The sequence below is a fragment of the Mirounga leonina genome, unplaced genomic scaffold (assembly GCF_011800145.1).
Source record: "Mirounga leonina isolate KUSES-001 unplaced genomic scaffold, KU_Mleo_1.0 Mir_101664, whole genome shotgun sequence".
In the NCBI taxonomy this organism is placed as follows: domain Eukaryota; kingdom Metazoa; phylum Chordata; class Mammalia; order Carnivora; family Phocidae; genus Mirounga; species Mirounga leonina.
Window position 1 is genome coordinate 12,280,887 of NW_023270175.1, and position 19,952 is coordinate 12,300,838.

Genomic DNA, 19,952 nt, shown 5'->3' on the forward strand with positions numbered 1-19,952 from the left:
CTCTAAAAGCACTTTTTTGTTTTAAAGTGTATTTTGTCCTTTTACTTTCAGTCTATATCTTTGAATGTTAAGTGTAGACAGCATACAGTTAGATCTTGATTTTTATCTATTCTGACAAACTTTGCCTTTTAATTATATTGTTACTGATATAATTTTGTTTATGCTATTTTTACTTTTTTGTTTTCTATATGTCTCATGCCTTTTTGTTACTCTATTTCTCGTGTACTGCTTTCTTTTGCATTAAGTGAATATTTTCTAATGTAAACTTCCAGTTTCTTTAATTTTTCCCATTATAGTTTTGAATTATTTCCTTTTGGTTCCTTTGTGGTTCCTTAGGCTCACTATACAGATGTTATCAGAATCTGCTCCAGATTTATACTAATTTAGTTCCAATGAGACATAGAAATGTTACTCCTGTGTAGCTCTATTCCCTTTTTCCTCTTTTTGTAATGTTATTGTTACATGTATTATGTATGTTAAAAGCACAACACAGTGCTATAATTATTACTTCATACAATTTTATATCTTTTAAAGAAACAGGAGCAAGAATAACATATATATATGTATAGCTTTTGCTATATTGACCTTATTTCCCATTACTGGTTTCTTCATTTATTCCTGTTGATCCATGTTACCATCTAGAGTCATTTACTTAATCCAGTACAGCTCTGCTCCCTACCACACCGCCTTGGTGTTATTGGCAAATATGTTACATTCTATATATTATAGGCCCAGCAGTGCAATTATATATATATATATATTAGTTGTTTTCTTTTTAAATTTGTTAAGAGAAGAAAGGAAAGAAATATGCATTTATACTGTCTTTTATAATGATATAATTACCTTTACAAGTGCTTTTTGCTTTTTTGTGTGGATTTGAAATACTGTCTGGGTCACTTGCTTTCAGCCTATTCTTGTAAGGTGGGTCTGTTAGCAACAAATTCCCTCAGACTGTGTTGATCAAGGAATGTCTTTATATCGCATTTATTATTTAAAGATAGCTTTGAGGGATATAGGATTCTTGGTTGATAGTTTTTTATTCTTATTTTGGCACTTTGAGTATGTTTTTATCCTGCCTTCTGGCCTCCATTTTTTCTGATGACAAGTCAGCTGTTAATTTTATTGGAATTTCCTCAAAAATGACCCTTTTTTTTCTTGTTGCTTTCATGATTTTCTCCATGTCTTTTGGCTTTCATCATTTTTACTATGATGTATCTTTTTGTGGATCTGGTTGGCTTTATTATATTTGACATTCATTGATCTTCTTAGATGTGTAGATTGAAGATTTTGATCAAATTTGAAAATATTCAGCCATTATTTCTTTGAATATTTTTTCTGCTCCTTTCTCTCCTCCCTTTTGGCACTTCTGTTACATGCATGTTGTATACTTTGCAGGGTCGCACAATGCTCTGAAGTTCTTTTTTTTTTGTTTTTTTAATGTAATCTCTACACCCAACATGGGGCTCGAACTCAAGATCCTGAGATTGAGTCGCGTGCTCCACCAACTAAGTTAGCCAGGTGCCCTGACTCTGAAGCTCCTTTTATTTTCTTTTTTCCTCTGTATTATTTTGATTGTATAGTATCTACAGGTCTATGTTCATACTTGCTAATTCCTTCTTTCTTTCTTTCTTTCTTTCTTTCGCTAACTCTTTCTTTTGGCAGTTCAAATCAACTGTTGAGCCCCTCTAGTAAATTTTTCTTTTAAGTTATCATAATTTAAGCTTCAGAATTTCCATTTAGTTCTTTTTCTTTTTTTTAAAGATTTTATTTATTTATTTGAGAGAACGAGAATGAGAGAGAGTACATGAGAGGGGGGAGGGTCAGAGGGAGAAGCAGACTCCCTGCTGAGCAGGGAGCCCGATGCGGGACTCGATCCCGGGACTCCAGGATCATGACCTGAGCCAAAGGCAGTCGCTTAACCAACTGAGCCACCCAGGCGCCCCATTTAGTTCTTTTTTATAGTTTCTATCTTCTTGTTGACAGTCTCTATTTGATGAGACATTGTTATCATACCTTTTCTTATTTAAGCATGATATTCTTTAGTGCTTTGAATATGTTTTGTACTGGCTACTTTGAAATCTTTGTTCATTAAATCTGACATCTGTCCACTCTCAGGCAATTTCTGTTGCCTGCTTTCCCCCATATATGGGTCAGACTTCACTGTTTGCATGTCTTATAATTTTTTTGTTGGAAACGGGCTGTTTTAGGTAACATATCGTAGCAACTCTGGTTACAGGTCCACATTCCATTCCACCTGTGTTTGTGGGGTTGCTTGTTATACTTGTTTATTTGTTTCTGGCTAGCTGGATCGTTTAACTGGATCATTTTTAATGAAATGTATTTCATCTCTATAGTATGAGCTTCTGATACTTCTTGGAGGACATAGCATTGGCCATATGCACAATCACCTCAGAATGCTAGTTGTTTTGGCAGGGCTCTCTTTGTCTCTTTCCCTGAGCACACCTAGCTATCAAGCTCCACTAATTGCTGGCTAATTGGGGCGCCTGGGTGGCTCAGTTAGTTAAACGACTGCCTTCAGCTAAGGTCATGATCCTGGAGTCCCGGGATCAAGTCCCGCATCGGGCTCCCTGCTCAGCAGGGAGTCTGCTTCTCCCTCTGACCCTCCCCCCTCTCATGCTCTCTCTCTCTCTCTCAAATAAATAAATAAAAATCTTTAAAAAAAAAATTGCTGGCTAATTGGTCTATTATTTTCAACAATGTCCTGGAAAATAAATTGCTGCACAGACTGATTCAATTAAAATCAGATCCTTTGTGAGGACAGTTGTTTTTTTTTAACTTTCTTCTACAGTCTTATCGCTTTAAACTTTTTCTTTTTCCTTCTTCCCTCCCTTTTTGCCTCCCTTCCTCCTTCTAATTTTTTCCTCCAGCTTTACTGAGGTATAACTGATAGACAACATTGTGTAAGTTTAAGGTGTACAACATGATGATTTGATACATGTTTATATAAAATGATAACCACAGAAGCGTTAGTTCACAATTCCATCACTTCACATAATTATCATTTTTTTGGTTTGGTAGGAACATTTAGAATTTACTCCCTTAGCAACTTTAAAGTAAATAATGTAGTATTGCTCACTATAGTCATCATGCTGTACATTAGATCTTAAGAACTTACTTATCTTATAATTGAAAGTTTGTACCCTTTGACCAACACATTCCCATTTCTCCTGCCCCGAGAACCCTGGCAAGAACCATTCTACTCTCTGTTCTGTGAGTTTGGCTTTTTAATTTATTTTTATTTTTTTTAAGTTTTTTTTTTTTTTGAGAGAGAGAGCAAGACAGGGGAGGGGCAGAGGGAGAGGAGAGAGAGAATCTTAAGCAGACTCCACGCCCAGCACAGAGCCTGTCGCAGGGCTCAGTCTCACGACCCTGGGACCATGACCTGAGCCAAAATCAAGAGTTGGACACAACCAACTGAGTTACCCAGGCACTCCAAGTTTGGCTTTTTTAGATTTCATGTATAAGTGATATCATACAGTATTTGTCTTTCTCTGACTTATTTCAATTAGCGTAAAGGTCCAAATGTTGTTGCAAATGGCAGGCCTTCCTTCTTTCTCATAGCTGAAAAATATTCCATTGTGTGTGTCTGTGTGTCACAACTTATTCCATTGATACTTAGACTCTTAGGCTATTTCAATGTCTTGGTTACTGTGAATAATGCTGCAATGAACATGGGAGACCAGATACCCTTTGAGATCCTAATTTCATTTCCTTTGGATATATACCCAGAAGTGAGATTGCTAGATCATATGATAGTTCTATTCTTAATTTTTTGAACAACCTCCCTACTTCTTTCCGTAATGGCTGCACCAATTTACATTCCCACCAATAGTGCACGAAGGTCCTCTTTTTCCACATCCTTACCAACACTTGTTATCTCTTGTCTTTTTGATAATAGCCATTCTAACAGGTGGTTTTCATTTGCATTTCCCTGATGATTAGTGATGTTGAGTCCCTTTTCATGTACCTATTGGTCATTTGTATATCTCTTTGGAAAAATGTTTATTCAGTTCCTCTGGTCATTTTTAAATTGGATTTTTTTGGATTTTCTATTGGTTATTTTTGCTCTTGGGTTGTATGAGTTCCTTATACATTTTGTATATTAACCCCTTATCAGATAGATGGTTAGCAAATATCTTCTCCCATTCCATAGGTTGCCTTTTCATTTTATTGATTGATTCTTTTGCAGTGCAGAAGCCTTTTGGTTTGATTAAATCCCTCTTGATGATTTTTTTTGTTTTGTTTTTGTTGCCTGTGCTTTTGGAATTGTATCCAAAAAATCCTTGCCAACACTAATGTCAAGGAGCATTTTTCCTATGTCTTTTTCTAGGAGCTATAAGGTTTTGGGTGTTATATTTAAATCCTTAAAATATTTTGAGTTAATTTTTGTTAGTGGTATCACATCAGGGCTCATTCTTTTGCATGTGATTATCCGGTTTTCCAAACACCACTTCTTAAAGAGACTATCATTTCCTCATTGTCTATTCTTGGCTCCCTTGTTACATATTAGTCGACCATATATGTGTGGGTTTATGTCTGAGCTTTTAACTATGTTCCTCTGGTGTGTGTGCCTGTTTTTATGACAGTACCATACTGTTTTGATTACTATGGCTTTGTAATATAGTTTGAAATCAGGAATGTGATGTCTCCAGCTTTGTTCTTTCTCAAGATTGCTTTGGCTATTCAGGGTATTTTGTGGTTCCATATGAGTTTTGGGATTGTTTGTTCTATTTCTATGAGAAATAGCATTAGAATTTTGGTCGAGATTGCATTGAATCTACAAATGGCTTTGGGTAGTATGGAAATTTTAACAATATTCTTCCAACCTATGAACATGGGATATCTTTCCATTTATTTACATTTTCTTCAATTTCTTTAATCAGTGTTTTACAGTTTTCACAGTATAGAGCTTCACTTCCTTGGTTAAATTTATTCCTAAGTGTTTTGTTGTTTTGATGACATTGTACATGTGATTAAAAAAAATTTTTTTTTCCAGATAGTTCATTTTTAGTGTCTAGAAACTTGAGGAAAAGGAAGGTCTATTGTATTGCCCAATTTTTGACTCTTCTCATTATACTTTCTTCCTTCCTAATGTTCCAAGATTCCTTCTTTTATTATTTCCTTCCTGCTTCATTAATTTCCTTTAGCCGTTCTTTTAGGGTGACTCTGCTGGTGACAAATTCTCTTAATTTCCCTTCATCTGATATAGTCTTGATTTGTCCTTTTTTCATGAAGAATATTTTCACTGGATATGGAATTCTGGGTTGATATTTCTTTGCTTAGCATTTAAAAATAGTGTGCCACTCCCTTCTGGCCTCAAGGGAGAGCCATGAGTGGGAGTTGTGTGGAGGAAGGGAGCACCCACCTCCTGGCTGTGCTCACCCCGAACTTGTATTGAGAAATGTGCTGTAATTTATGTTCTTTTCCCCTGGAAAGTAAGGTGTCATTTCTCTCTTGCTACTCTCTAGGTTTTCTTTGTCTCTAATTTTCAGGAGTTTGATTCTAATGTATTGTGGCATGAATTTCTTTGGGTCTATCCTGTTTGAGGTTTTTGCATTTGTAGATTTATTGCATTTGTAAGTTTATGTCATTCACCAAATTTGGGGAATTTTAAGCCATTATTTCTTTTTTATTTATTTGTTTATTTCCTTTAAATTTTTTTTTTTAAAGATTTTATTTATTTGCAAGAGAGAGAATGAGAGACAGACAGCATGAGAGGGAGGAGGGTCAGAGGGAGAAGCAGACTCCCTGCTGAGCAGGGAGCCCGACGTGGGACTCGATCCCGGGACTCCGGGATCATGACCTGAGCCGAAGGCAGTCACCTAACCAACTGAGCCACCCAGGCGCCCTATTTATTTCCTTTAAAGTAAGCTCTACACTCAGTGATGTGGCTTGAACTCACAAACTGAAATCAAGAGTCACATGCTCTACAAACTGAGCCAGCCAAGCACCCCTCAGCCATTGTTTCTTTGAATACTACTTAAGTGCCATTCTTTCTTATCACTTTATGGGACTCTGATGGCGTGAATGTTAGATCTTTTGTTATAGAACTACAGGTCCCTAAGTATTTTTTTCCCATCTATTTTTTTTTCTGTTGTTCAGTATTGGTCATTTCTTTTTACTTTATCCTTTTTTAAAATTTTCCATTCAGTTTTAGTAAATGACAGAGCCACATCACATGCCATACCAGTTCAGGGTGAGAATTTTCTTTCTATTTTTTTATTTAATTAAAACAATTTTTTGGGGGGGCGCCTGGGTGGCTCAGTCGTTAAGCGTCTGCCTTCGGCTCAGGTCATGATCCCAGAGTCCTGGGATCGAGTCCCACATTGGGCTCCTTGCTCAGCGGGGAGCCTGCTTCTCCCTCTGCCACTCCCTGCCACTCTGCCTACTTGTGATTCCTCTCTCACTCTCTCTGTGTCAAATAAATAAATAAAATCTTTAAAAATATATATATATATTATTTATTTATTTATTTGACAGAGAGCACAAGAGGGGGAGCAGCAAGCAGAGGCAGAGGGAGAAACAGGCTCCCTGCTGAGCAGGGAACTAGATGCGGGGCTCGATCCCAGGACCCTGGGATTATGACCTGAGCCAAAGGCAGATGCTTAACTGACTGAGCCACCCAGGCACCCCCCAGGGTGAGAATTTTCTAATTCACCTTTTCTAATATTAAAACTGCTTCTTGAGGTGCCTGGGTGGCACAGTGAGTTGAGCGTCCAACTCTTGGTTTCAGCTCAGGTAGTGACCTCAGGGGTTGTGGGCTCAAGCCCCACATCGGGCTCACACTCAGCGTAGAGTCTGCTTGGGATTCTTTCTCCCCTCTTTCTCTTCCCTTCCCCCCACGTGCTCTCTACTTTCCTCTCTCTAAAATAAATAAATAAATCTTAAAAACAAAAAACAAAAAACCAATCCCGCTTCCTTTAGTATTGTCCTAAGTCCTACCCTGAATTGAGGGAAGAGTGGCTGGATGGGCCCTATGTTTCCTGGGGGAAATCCAAATTGATATGTTCCCTCTTTGTAAGGAAATGGGACAGGAAGAGCAAGTTTTAGCCCCCAAAGAAAGGACTTACAAGCAATACATATGTTGCTCCACCCTTATGAGACCTGCCGGCCTTTAAAAGGGAACTACATCCTTAACCAACAAGTGTTTTTCACCATGACAGTGGTTCCTGTTGTTTCTTGCAGCAGAAAGCCCTGGGCTCCTCCGTGAGCCTCTACCCTCCATCTACCACCAACAGGAGTGAGCCAGGGCATGGGTGGCCTCCGCCATCTTGTGCATGTCATGCTTCCTCTTGATCACAGGGCCCTGTTTGTGAAAAGCCTCCCACAGCTCCTGTGACAACTTCTCTGGCATCAGCATCCACCAGCGCTTCTTCTCCCTGCACTCAGTAATCATCCACTTCATGACCAGGAAGCGATGACGCCGCTCAGCTAGTGCACAGGGACTTGGTAGAAATGGTCACCTCTGAAGATGGGTACCAGCCCAATCACAGGCTCATAGTTGTTCAGTGCTTGGTGGAAGATGGTGTAGGGGTTGCGTTGGATGGTTGTCTGTTCCTCTGCAGAAGCAGCATGGTACTTCTCAAACTCCTTCCTTCTCCCAGCTTCCAGAGTCTGCATCATGAGGGATCTGGCCAGTACTTTGTTTCCTCCTTTCATCATTATATTGGTGAATTTACTGACACTGGCTCTTCAAACACAGAGCTTGTTTTTGTCACTGGGACAGCTTTAATAAGCTGAGTCTTCCTGAGTTCCTGCTCATACTTCTCAGAATGGGTAATTTCTACTATCCTATCTTTATGTCCACTCATTCTTTCCCCTATCAACTTTATTCTGCTTTGGGCTCCTTCTAGCAATTTTTCATTTTGGTACTATATTTTCAGTTCTAAAATTTTATTTTTCTTTATGTCTTCTATTTCTTTGCTGGGACACTATATTTATTTGATGGGAACTTTGGGACTTTCTATCTTTTCATTTTCTTCAATCTTTTACATAATTTTTCATTGAAACATTATGATGACTAACATCCTTGTCACGTAATTCTATTATTTGTGTCTCTTGTTTTCATCTGATGATTTTCTTTTCCTCGTTCAGATTTTCCTGATTCTTAGTATGATGAATGATTATTTTTGTGTATCCTGGCAATTGGGGCTATTATGTTATGAGACTCTGGATCTTATTAAACTTTTATAGGACTCCTCAGTCACCACACAAGGGTGGGAAATGGTATGTTGCCTCATTACTGCCAATTAGGGATGGAAGTGCATATTTCCTACTAGGCCACCTTTGACATTCCACGAATAAGAACCTCTTGTTGTTTTTGGGCAGGGATAAAATTTCATGTCTTTACTAGGCCTCTGCTGACATCACCTTGGCTGGGAGGAGAAAGAGTGCCTCATTACTGTTCCTCACATGGCCTCCACTGTCACCATGGAAGCGGGGGTCGGGGGGCTCCTTATCACTGGGTCAGAATGAAAGTTCCAGATATCTACTCTGCCTTTTTTTTTTTTTTTGTCACCAACCTAGTATGGGGGAAGAGATGACTAGTTACAGCTTTGTAAAGGTAGAAGTCTAGGTTTCCTACCTGGCTTATCCTGTCATGGGTTGTGTGCAACCACAATTTTTATCCCATGGTATTTGGCTGGAGTAAGGTGATTATTGTCTAAAAGTTTTCTGTCTTATCAAGCTGCCTTTATCCTGGTCCTTCGGCTAGAGAGAACAGGTTTTACTTGGAGCACCTTTATTTATTTATTTGTTTTTTTAAAAGATTTTATTTTATTTATTCAACAGAGAGGGAGAATGCGAGAGAGGGAACACAAGCAGGGGGAGTGGGAGAGGAGCAGGGAGCCCGATGCGGGGCTCGATCCCAGGACCCCGGGATCATGACCTGAGCCGAAGGCAGACGCCCAACCGACTGAGCCACCCAGGCGCCCACTTGGAACACTTTTAGTCTGTATTCATGGGTGTATCCTGGTTACAAGATTCTACTGCACCCAATTCAGCATATATTAGGCAAAAGGAAAACTCAGGGAATTTACCATCATGCCATTCCTTGAGTCTCAAGGTTCCTACCTGGTCTTTCTTCTCTCCATCTTCCAGAGTCATCTTCTGTTTTTATATATAATGTTCAGGGTTGGTAATTATACTTAGTGAAAGAATATGGAGAAGTACATTTCCTCCTCCATCTTATCATAGAATCAGAAGTCCAGGGCAAAATGAGATATAGCCATTTTAGGTAGTGGAGGTATTTGGATGCAGCTATTTTGATATAGCATCAGAACACAATTATGTTAAAACAGAGGAATACTTTTATTACTAGGTAATAAATATTCTTGTCACTCTAAGAGTCATTCCTGCCTCTCACTTCATCTGTCTCTGACCTCCTTGGAAGTGGGAGCTCCTTTATCTCTTTGAAGGAAAGCAGAACTACCTAGGATTAATGGGCTCTCTAATGCTGGTGGGAGATTGCTGAAGAGGCTTTGTGTTGGATCTCATCCTCTGACTCCTCCCGAGGTGGTACCCATTAATGGCTTATATGATTACCTCTGCTGAAAGATATGGCACTTGTACCAAGGTGGAAATAGAAACAGAAATTGGAAGCCTGTAGCATCTGTGTTATCCTTGCAACAAATGAAGACTTAGCTCTTGTACTTATCCTAAAGTGGTTTTTGTTAGAGTGGAGATAGATACAGTGATTAGCTTTGAGGTCAATAATAGTAAACTGTAGTCCAAGGCCACAGAAGTTACAGAAAGACTGTTTTAACTGGCAGACTTTATGACCACAGTAAGATAACGTAGGGTTATATGGTTTGCTACTTTCCTGGAAATGCAATCACCTCTTTATTGTTCATAGAGTTTTTTCCCCTTCTTTTTCAACATGAAATGATGGCTTTTGCCATAAGCATCTTAACTCCTGTTGCTCAGGATTCTCAGTTGGAAAGGGGACAGAAAAGTAGGGTGGACTACCTAGACTTGTACATATTAACTGAGCCTATTGAGTGAATGTTGATTTATTAAGATGTAGAGTCCATATCCCTTTTATTTTAAAACAAAATTTTTTTAAAGTAAACTCTACACCCAACATGAGCTTGAACTCACAACCCCCAAATCAAGAATCACATGTTCTACCAACTGCGCCAGCCAGGCGCCCCAATCTTTAACCTCTTTAGATAATACTGTCAAAGGAATCAGACTGCATGGCTTAGACCGCTAGCTTTGCTGTTAACTACCTGTGAGCCTTTGGCAAGTTATCTAACCTTTCAGAGCCTCGGTTTCTTTAGTAGTAAAGTGAGCATCATGGTAGCACCTGCCTTTTTGAGTTATTGTGACATTTCTATGCAATAAAGATTATAAGCACTTAGAAAAACCTGGTCCATTGTAAGCATTCAATACATGTTAAAGTGATAAATATTTTTAAGGAGAATATTTCTAGTTATATGGATGGTTCCTAACTGCTGACAATACTTAATTTCTTTTGTTTTTTCCCTTTCTGACCTCTAAGTAAAGTGTGGATTTGGGTAGTCCTTTAGCTTTTTTTTTTTTTTAAAGATTTTATTTATTTATTCATGAGAGACAGAAACAGAGGGAGAAGCAGGCTCCCAAGGAGCGGGAAGCCCAATGCGGGACTCGATCCCAGGACCCTGGGATCATGACCTGAGCCGAAGGCAGACGCTTAACCATCTGAGCCACCCAGGCGCCCAGTCCTTTAGCTTTTAAGGACTCTCTAGTAGTACAAGTGCCTCAACTAAATTTTTGGGTCATTTTTATTGTGTGAGTTCATGGGATTATAAGATATTTGTCCAGAAGTTCTGGCCATTTGACAATTTTGGGTAATAATTTTAGAAATCTAAACCAGCATTAAAAAAAATCACACGAGGGGTGCCTGTGTGGCTTAGTTGGTTAAGTGGCCAGCTCTTGATTTAGGCCCGGTCATGATCTCAGGATCCTGGGATCAAGCCCTGCAATGGAGCCTGCTTGGGATTCTCTCACTCCCTCTCCCTCTGCCCCTCCCCACCCCCTGCTTGCACGTTCTCTCTCTAAAAAAAAAGCAAAACAAAACAAAAAACAGGCAACTTAACTTTTGAAAATGTGACTGAAATGAAGCTGTCATTCTTCCCTTTCATTTCAGCGTGGTCTGGAACTCTTGTGAGAATGTACGCTGAGATTAAACTCTGTATCTTAGGCCGATATGCCTATACTTAACACTGAGGCAGTGTCTTAACTATTCAGGATCTCCCTTCAGGGAATACTGATATATGTTTACTGTTACTTATTAATAGTATCTACGATGACTTTTGTTTATCATTTTAAGTTTATGTCCAAATAAAGCATTAGTAGTTCGGCCTTTTTTAGCCTCCTTAAAGGGATTATGATATTTGCTTGTCTGAAGAGTAACGCCAAAGGATAATATTTAGCTACAGTTAGAAAAAATCATTCTTCACCTTAAATTTCTAGAATATTTAATAATTTATATGTTTAAAACATTAGAGTAGAGAAAGATGGAATGCATCAGAGACAAATGTTTTGGTTTGCTATATATTAACTTGAAACCTAGTTATTTCTTAAATTTTTTTTTTTTTTTATTCATGAAAGTCAGAGAGAGAGAGAGAGGCAGAGGCAGAGGGAGAGAAGCAGGCTCCCCGCCTAGCAGGGAGCCCGATGTAGGACTCGATCCCAGGACCCTGGGATCATGACCTGAGCCGAAGGCAGACGCTTAACCATCTGAGCCACCCAGGCGCCCAAAACCTAGTTATTTCTTATGCCAATTTTTTAGTCACGGATTAATATCTAAGGGCTTTTTTTTTTTTTTAAAGATTTTATTTATTTGACAGAGAGAAACACAGCGAAAGAGGGAACACAAGCAAGGGGAGTGGGAGAGGGAGAAGCAGGCTTCCCGCCCGAGCAGGGAGCCCGATGTGGGGCTTGATCCCAGGACGCTGGGATCGTGACCTGAGCTGAAGGCAGACGCCCAACGACTGAGCCACCCAGGCGCCCCTATCTAAGGGCTTTTTAAAAAAATTATTTATTTATGTAATCTCTACCTCCAATGTGGGGTTCGAACTCATGACCTCCCCCCCTCCCCCGAGATCAAGAGTCACATGCTCTTCCAACTGAGCCAGCCAGGCACACCTAATATCTAATGGTTGTATAAAGTGTTTCCTTTTAGTTATTCACTAAAATTTACTGAAACTCTACCATGTGTCAGGTATTTTACTAGGCTCTGGCTATACAACTGAAAATAAAGTGGACAAGGCTTCTGCCTTCATAGTACTTCAGCTTAGTGAGAAGACAAGATTAAAAGGCAAACAAATAGGGGCTCCTGGGTGGCTCAGTTGTTAAAGCATCTGCCTTCGGCTCAGGTCATGGTCCCAGGGTCCTGGGATCAAGTTCCACATCGGGCTCCCTGCTCCGCGGGAAGCCTGCTTTTCCCTGTACCACTCCCTCTGCTGTGTTCCCTCTCTTGCTGTGTCTCTCTCTGTCAAATAAATAAATAAAATCTTAAAAAAAAAAGGCAAACAAATAAATGAGGAAGGTTAATTTCAGGGTAAGTGTTCTGAAATAAACTGTGCTGTGATAAAAAATAAATAGACGGGAACTGTTAGCATGATTTAGGAAGGACTCCATTAAGGAGAAACAATTAAACTAAGATCTGAGGATAAGAATAAGTCAATTATTTAAAGATTTGAGAGAAAAGTGTTCTAAGAATTGAAATGCATTACAGGAAGGAGCTTTGTGTATTCTTACAACTGAGAAATCAAAATACTTGAGTAACGAGGATACTGATACTGTTAATTCTTCTTTAAATGTTTGGTAGAATTCACTAGTGAAGCCAGCTGGTCCTGGACTTTCTTTGTTGAGAGGTTTTTGATTATCAGTTTGATCTTCTTACTTATTACAGGTCTATTCAGATTTTCTATTTCATCTTTTGCCGGAGTCCAGCTCCAGCCGGGGTGGGTCTCTCGTAGGAAAGGACGGCGTCGGCGAATGAGGAGACACAGACACAGGATCAGGTTGCAAGCATCTCCTCCTGACAGCCTCGCAGGAACTTTATTTATATGTTAGGATATTTTTGTTTTTCCAAATCTGAGATCACTTTCTGGATTACAGCCATAGCCTTCCTTCATTTTTCCTTTGTAATGATTAACATGACCTTTATTGATTTCCGCTTATTGGCTTTCGCTAAAACTAAAAAACAGTACGCAAAGAGAAAGGTGCTAGACAGAGCGTGACCGTCTTGTTATTTTGTTCTATAGAAACTAATTCTTCGTGGAATTAGTTTCATTATGATTGCTTAGATAGGTGTAACTAAGATGAGTAGTCACTTTATCATGAAACCCCAGAAATATTCCCACAATTATAAAGATTGCCATAAACAAAATGAGAGAGAATAGCAGGAGCCAGCTGTGGAGTCTCCTGTTTTCAGGATCGTCCCCCATACTTGGACTTTGTCAAACAGCATGAGTAGCTTGGCTCGCACCAATCTTTTTTTTTTTTAATTTCTTCATTTATTTGAGAGAGAAAGTACATGTGCATGCTCGCAAGATGGGGGGCAGAGGGAGAGGGAGAGAGAATCTTAAGTGGACTCCCCAGTGAGCTCAGAGCCCCAACTTGGGGCTCCATCTCACGACCCTGAAATCACGACCTGAGCCAAAATCAAGAGTCCGATGCTTAACTGACTGAGCCACACAGGTGCCCCGTAGATTTTCTCTTTCATCTTAAGTCAATTTAGTAATTTGGTGATTTATTGGTGTAAAATTGTTCAAAGTATTCATTTATAATTTTTTTTAAATTTCTCTAAGGTTTGGAATAATGTTGCCTCTTGTATTTCTGATTTTCATTATTTAGATTTTTTTCTTAGTCTAAGTAAATGTCAATTTTGTTGATCTTTTAAATAAACCAACTTTTGGTTTTATGATCCTCTTTGATTTTCTCTTCTGTATTTCACTGATCTCTGCTCTCTTCATTATTTCTTCTGCTAGCTTTGAGTTTGGTTTACTTTTCTTTTTCTGATTCCTTAAGGCATAAAGTTAGCCTATTACTTTGAGAAATAGTTTCTGTCTTAATATATGCATTTAGAGGTATGCATTTTTTCTGAGCACTGCTTTCACTGACTCCTATAAGTTCTGGTATGCTGTGTTTTCTTTTTTTTTTTTTAAAGATGTTATTTATTTATTTGAGAGAGAGAGAATGAGAGAGAGCACATGAGAGGGGGGGAGGGTCAGAGGGAGAAGCAGACTCCCCGCTGAGCAGGGAGCCCGATGCGGGACTCGATCCCGGGACTCCAGGATCATGACCTGAGCCGAAGGCAGTCGCTTAACCAACTGAGCCACCCAGGCGCCCTGGTATGCTGTATTTTCATTTTTATTTATATCAAAGTATTTTCTGATTTCTCTTGTAATTTTTTTTCTTTTACCCATTGGCTAAGAGTATGTTAATTTCCACACATTTGTGAATTTTCCAGTTTTCCTTGTTCTTGATTTCTAGAGTCATTTCATTTTGGTCAGAAAAGATGGTTTGGGGGCACCTGGGTGGCTCAGTCATTAAGTGTCTGCCTTTGGCTCAGGTCATGATCCCAGGGTCCTGGGATCTAGCCCTACATCAGGCTCCCTGCTATGCGGGGAGTCTGCTTCTCCCTCTCCCACCCCCCTGCTTGTGTTCCTTCTCTTGCTGTGTCTCTCTCTGTCAAATAAATAAATAAAATCTTTAAAAAGAAAAAAAAGAAAAGACAGTTTGTATGATTTCTATCTTTTTAAATTTATTGAGACTTGTTTTGTAGCCTAAAATATTGTCTGTCCTGAAGAATATTCCACGTGCACTTGAGAAGGATGTGTATTCTGTTGATGGGTGGAGCGTTCCTGTATGTTTGTTAGGTGTATTTGATTTATACTGTTGTTTAAATCCTCTATTTCCTTATTGATCTTGAGTCTAGATGTCCATCCATTATTGGAAGTAGAGCATTAAAGTCTCCAACTATTATTGTAGAACTGCCTATTTCTCTCTTCAGTTCTTTCAGTGATTGTTTCTCATGTTTTGAGGCTCTTTTGTTTGTGCATATATCTATAGACTATTGAAGTTTACAACTATTATTGTAGAACTATTTCTCCAATTCTGTCAATGGTTGTTTCACATAATTTGGGGCTCTTTTGTTTGTGTGTATGTCTATAATTGTTATTTCTTCTTGATAAATTGACCCTTTTATCAATACATGATGTCATTTTTTTTTGTCTCATAATTTTTTTTTGGTCTCATAACTTTTTTTTTTAATTATAAAGATTTTATTCATTTATTTGTGTGAGAGAGAGCACACAAGCAGGGGGAGCGGCAGGCAGAGGGAGAAGCAGGGTCCCCGCTGAGCAAGGAGCCCGATGCAGGACTCGATCCCAGGACCCTGGAATCATGACATGAGCTGAAGGCAGACACTTCACCGACTGAGCTACCCAGGCATCCCTCATAACAACTTCTTTTTTAAAAAATTATTTATTTATTTATTTATTTGACAGAGAGAGAGACACACAGTGAGAGAGGGAACACAGGCAGGGGGAGTGGGAGAAGGAGAAGCAGGCCCCCTGCTGTGCAAGGAGCCCGATGCAGGACTTGATCCCAGGACCCTGGAATCATGACATGAGCTGAAGGCAGACACTTCACCAACTGAGCTACCCAGGCATCCCTTATAACAACTTTTTAAAAAATTATTTATTTATTTATTTATTTGACAGAGAGAGAGAGACACAGTGAGAGAGGGAACATAGGCAGGGGGAGTGGGAGAGGGAGAAGGAGAAGGAGAAGCAGGCCCCCCGCGGAGCAGGGAGCCCGATGTAGGGCTCGATCCCAGGACACTGGGATCATGACCCAAGCTGAAGGCAGACGCTTAACCGACTGAGCCACTCAGGTGCCCCACAAATGTTTTTTAAAAATTGTTTTAAAGGAAAGATTTAATTCTGCCATTTTGCTATTTTCTATATTGCTTACATCATTTATGTTCCTCAATTTCTTCAGTATTGCCTTTTGTGGGGTTTTTTGGTACCATTTTGATTCCCTTCTCTTTTCATTTTCTGTGTGTATTTTAGTTATTTTTTTATTGGTTACCCTTGGAATTGCAATTAAGTAGACAGTTGAGTATACAAATCTGGAGGAAGTCAGGGCTGGAGAAATAAATTTGAGAAAAATTGGCGTATAGATGGTATTTAAAGCCTGGGACTAGGTGAGGTCTTTTAGGAAGAAAATATAGCCAGAGTAGAGCAGAAAATGCAGGACCAACCCTTGAGAACTTGAAAGCCTATCCTCCCTATTGGTGGATATGTTTGTATTTATCCTTTAAGTCCCATGAATAGGTGGCATAACTGTCACTTGTATATCTCAATGGGTCTCATTTCTGAAGACATTAAGATAAGAGCTGCTTTCCTGTGTTAGCTGAGCATTAGAACAAGATGAATCCTATTTTTGCAGTTCTAAGGTTCTCTTTCAATTTCTTTTTCTGTCATATTTCAATATACTATTTACCAGTTAATTTCAAAATCATTTTGAAAATCATTCAAAATCATTCAAGCTCATTTTCTTTTCAGAGCTACCATTGATGTTCTTAATTTTCTCTTTGGATATCATCCCTGTCTAGAACCACATGTCTTAATTCTTCAGCCACAGCTTGTACTCCTGACTTGACTTGACCAGCATTCTCTCAAAAGCATATGTTTTTCTTTTAAGATTTTATTTTTTTAAAGTAATCTCCATACCCAACGTGGGTCTCGAATTTACAATCCCAAGATCAAGAGTCACATGTTTTATTGACTGAGCCAAACAGGCACCCCTCAAAAGCATATCTTTAATCATAAGGGTTGAAGGACTAGGGTTGATTCTTATGGAGGAGAAACTCTGCATTCACATTTTCTTGGGGAAGGCCAGGATTGTTATCTTTAAATCTGAATGATACTGCATTCCGACCCTTAAAACACAGCTCTCCGTAGGAGGGAGATGGGTTAAGAATAACCATGCCATGCCTACACTGAAAGTTTAAAAAATATGTAATAATAGAAGTTAATTGAACATAGTTTACCACTTGCTTTTTGCCTGATGTCTGATTCCTGTTATTTGCTGTATGCAGCCTGTTTTAACTTTGCCTCCCCCAGCAGCTTGTCCCCTGGAAAACAGATCTCACACAGTTTAACTCTTGATATCTGAGAATCAGAGCATTGACAAGTTGATATTCTGAAGTCCCCATTAGAAAAAAGCAGAACTAGGAAGGTGGGGAGCAGTTCCTGACAATGGAGTAGAAGATGTTCCAGCATACTTGTAATACGGCAAGCAATGTGGAGAACATGACCCCTAAACTTTGAATGAGACCCTTCAAGAAAACTTAGTTTTCTTTGGACTATTCTCTCCAACCTGCCTTCCATTTTGCCTGATTTACAGAAGCTCAAAAACATATTGGTTAAACTACAAAATTGAGTTCCTAATCACCTCACCATGGCAACCCCATCATTGCCTAGATATTTGCTGTATGTAGTCCTTGTGAGAACCCAAGTGTCTGTTAAAGGAGCCCACATATGTCTTCTGTGGGCTTTTAACAGCCTTCAAGAGAAGTTCCCAGGTTGTTCTCAGGGTTAGGAGAGGCTTAGGCTCCTACTTTACTGGGGCAAGAGTGGTAAGTGAGTGATGGTACACATACCAGGGCTTCTTAGTCTGGGTTTCGTTGATGGTCTGTGGGGAGTCTGTAAACCTCCATCAACTGAATGCATAATTTAGTGTGCATGTGTATTTTTCTCCAGAGGAGAGAGGATTTGTAGCATTTATTAGGTTTTCAGAAAATTACATAGCCTCCTTTGTACCACTGAGAGCCCTTGCCTTAATTGATCTGTTGGGTAAATCCAAGTTTTGTTGTATCTAAGTTTTGAACTTCATTTAAAACATGTGAAAATAGGTAGGTTAAAATGGAATTTTTAAGAAAAAGAAAAGTATCCTCAATTAGCATTAAAACTCGTAACCTGCTTGCTACTCTATCATATTGGTAACTGATGATTACACCCCAACTCTTCTTAACTGTCAGCCTAAAGTCAGCCATATTAAATGGCATACAGTGTCCATTGGAAAGGGTGTTGCCCTGCGCTAAATGGTGACTGGAGAGACTCACTGCCCTTGAGGGATTGGTGTAACAATGACTCCAGACCAAATTATGAGGTAGGAATCAAAAGTGAATGTTGCAGCCGTTTCCTGCCAGGAACTGTGCTTAATTTTCACAACCATCCTGTCGTCCTAATTATACAAGCTTAGACCACTAAAATGACTTGCTGAAGGTCTTATAGTCAATAAAGTGTCAGAGCTGTGACTGAATTCTCGTATTTCTGTCATTGCCTTGGATCTTATGAGAGACTAGGACCAGGAGTAGGGAAAGCATCCCAAGGAGTGTCTGAGCCAGATTCTGGTCTTTTAACCTGAGAAGTAATTCATTTCCCACACCTTTAAGGGAGATGGGCATGACTCAGTGGCTCTAGCCAGTACAAGTCCTATTGCTTGGGAGGCCACTGTTCCATCCCCTTGAGCAGCTCTAAGTCTTGATTCTGTTTGCATGTTTTCTGAATAACACTGGCATTAGCCCCCACTGAAACCACCTCCTCAGGATTTTGAAGTGCTGTACAGTTAAGAGGGAGCATTGTCTAAAGCCATATGAAAGGACTGGAATTTGTCTGGTGAACAAAAATTTTGCAATCATAACACCTTTTACTCCCACGGCAAGCAAAACTTTTTCTTTGTGAAGGAAGCAAGCAAACATTTCATTTTCAGAATAATGATGATCTTTAAAGGGACAGTGCCAGCAGTTTAGCTCTAGATTTCCTTCTTTTTGCATTTAATGCCATCAGAGGAGAAAAGCAGACTTCTAGACACGTATTCTTCAAAGCATCCTATTACATGAGTGGATCCATGTGGGCTTTATTGAAAACTAACAAGTATGGTATTTCAAAGTGTGGACCCCAGCACCTCTGACATTAGAATGACCTGTGTGCTTATATATCCTGCAGATTCCTGGACTCCATCCTAGACCCACTAACTCAAAATCTTTTGGGAAGGGGATTAGGCCCAGGAAAATGCAATTTAGCCACCCCTCTGGAGATTCTTACCCACACTAATCTGAAAACCACTGCAGTGGAAGTACAAACACCATAATAATCCAAATTAGAATATTTTTGCTATAATGACACTTGGCTAAAATGAACCCAGTAACCACATTCCTTGAAAGAAAGCCAAGTTAAATGTAGCTTGTCTGTAGTGAATTCACATATGAAAAAGAGTTGAAAAAAAATCTGTGGATAGGAGCTATTGGGGAAGAAAAATTTTTCCTCCACCCTTCTTGTTTTTTTCGCTGATATAATAATCAAATTAACATAGGACAGTTTGCGGGCACCTCAGTGGCTCAGTTGATTAAGCATCCAACTCTTGGTTTTGGCTCAGGTCATGATCTCGGGGTCATGAGATCGGGCCCCATGTCGGGCTCCGAGCTCGGGACGGAGTCTGCTTGAGATTCTTTCTCTCCCTCTCCCTCTGCCCCCCACCTGCTCACACTCCCTCTCTCTCTCACAAATAAATACATCTTTTTTTTTTTAAGATTTTATTTATTTGACAGAGAGAGAGACAGCGAGAGCAGGAACACAAGCAAGGGGAGTGGGAGAGGGAGAAGCAGGCTTCCCGCCGAGCAGGGAGCCTGATGTGGGGCGCGATCCCAGGACCCTGAGATCATGACCTGAGCCGAAGGCAGATGCTTAACGACTGAGCCACCAAGGCGCCCCAAATAAATACATCTTTAAAAAAAATTGACATAGAGCAGTTTAACAAGAGAAAGGCAAATTTACTTATTTATGTATGGGGACCCCAGAAAGACCGTGAGCCCCAAGGACAAGCCAGGTAATTGAGGCTTGTGTGCCATCTTGGACTAAGGAATGGGA

The 19,952-nt window shown here is 39.6% G+C and overlaps 1 pseudogene; it reads right to left on the minus strand.

Annotated features, from left to right (window-relative positions):
- Positions 1-7,246: 7,246 nt before the first annotated feature.
- On the minus strand, positions 7,247-7,832 carry LOC118010942 (annotated as a pseudogene).
- Between the last annotated feature and the right edge of the window lie 12,120 nt (positions 7,833-19,952).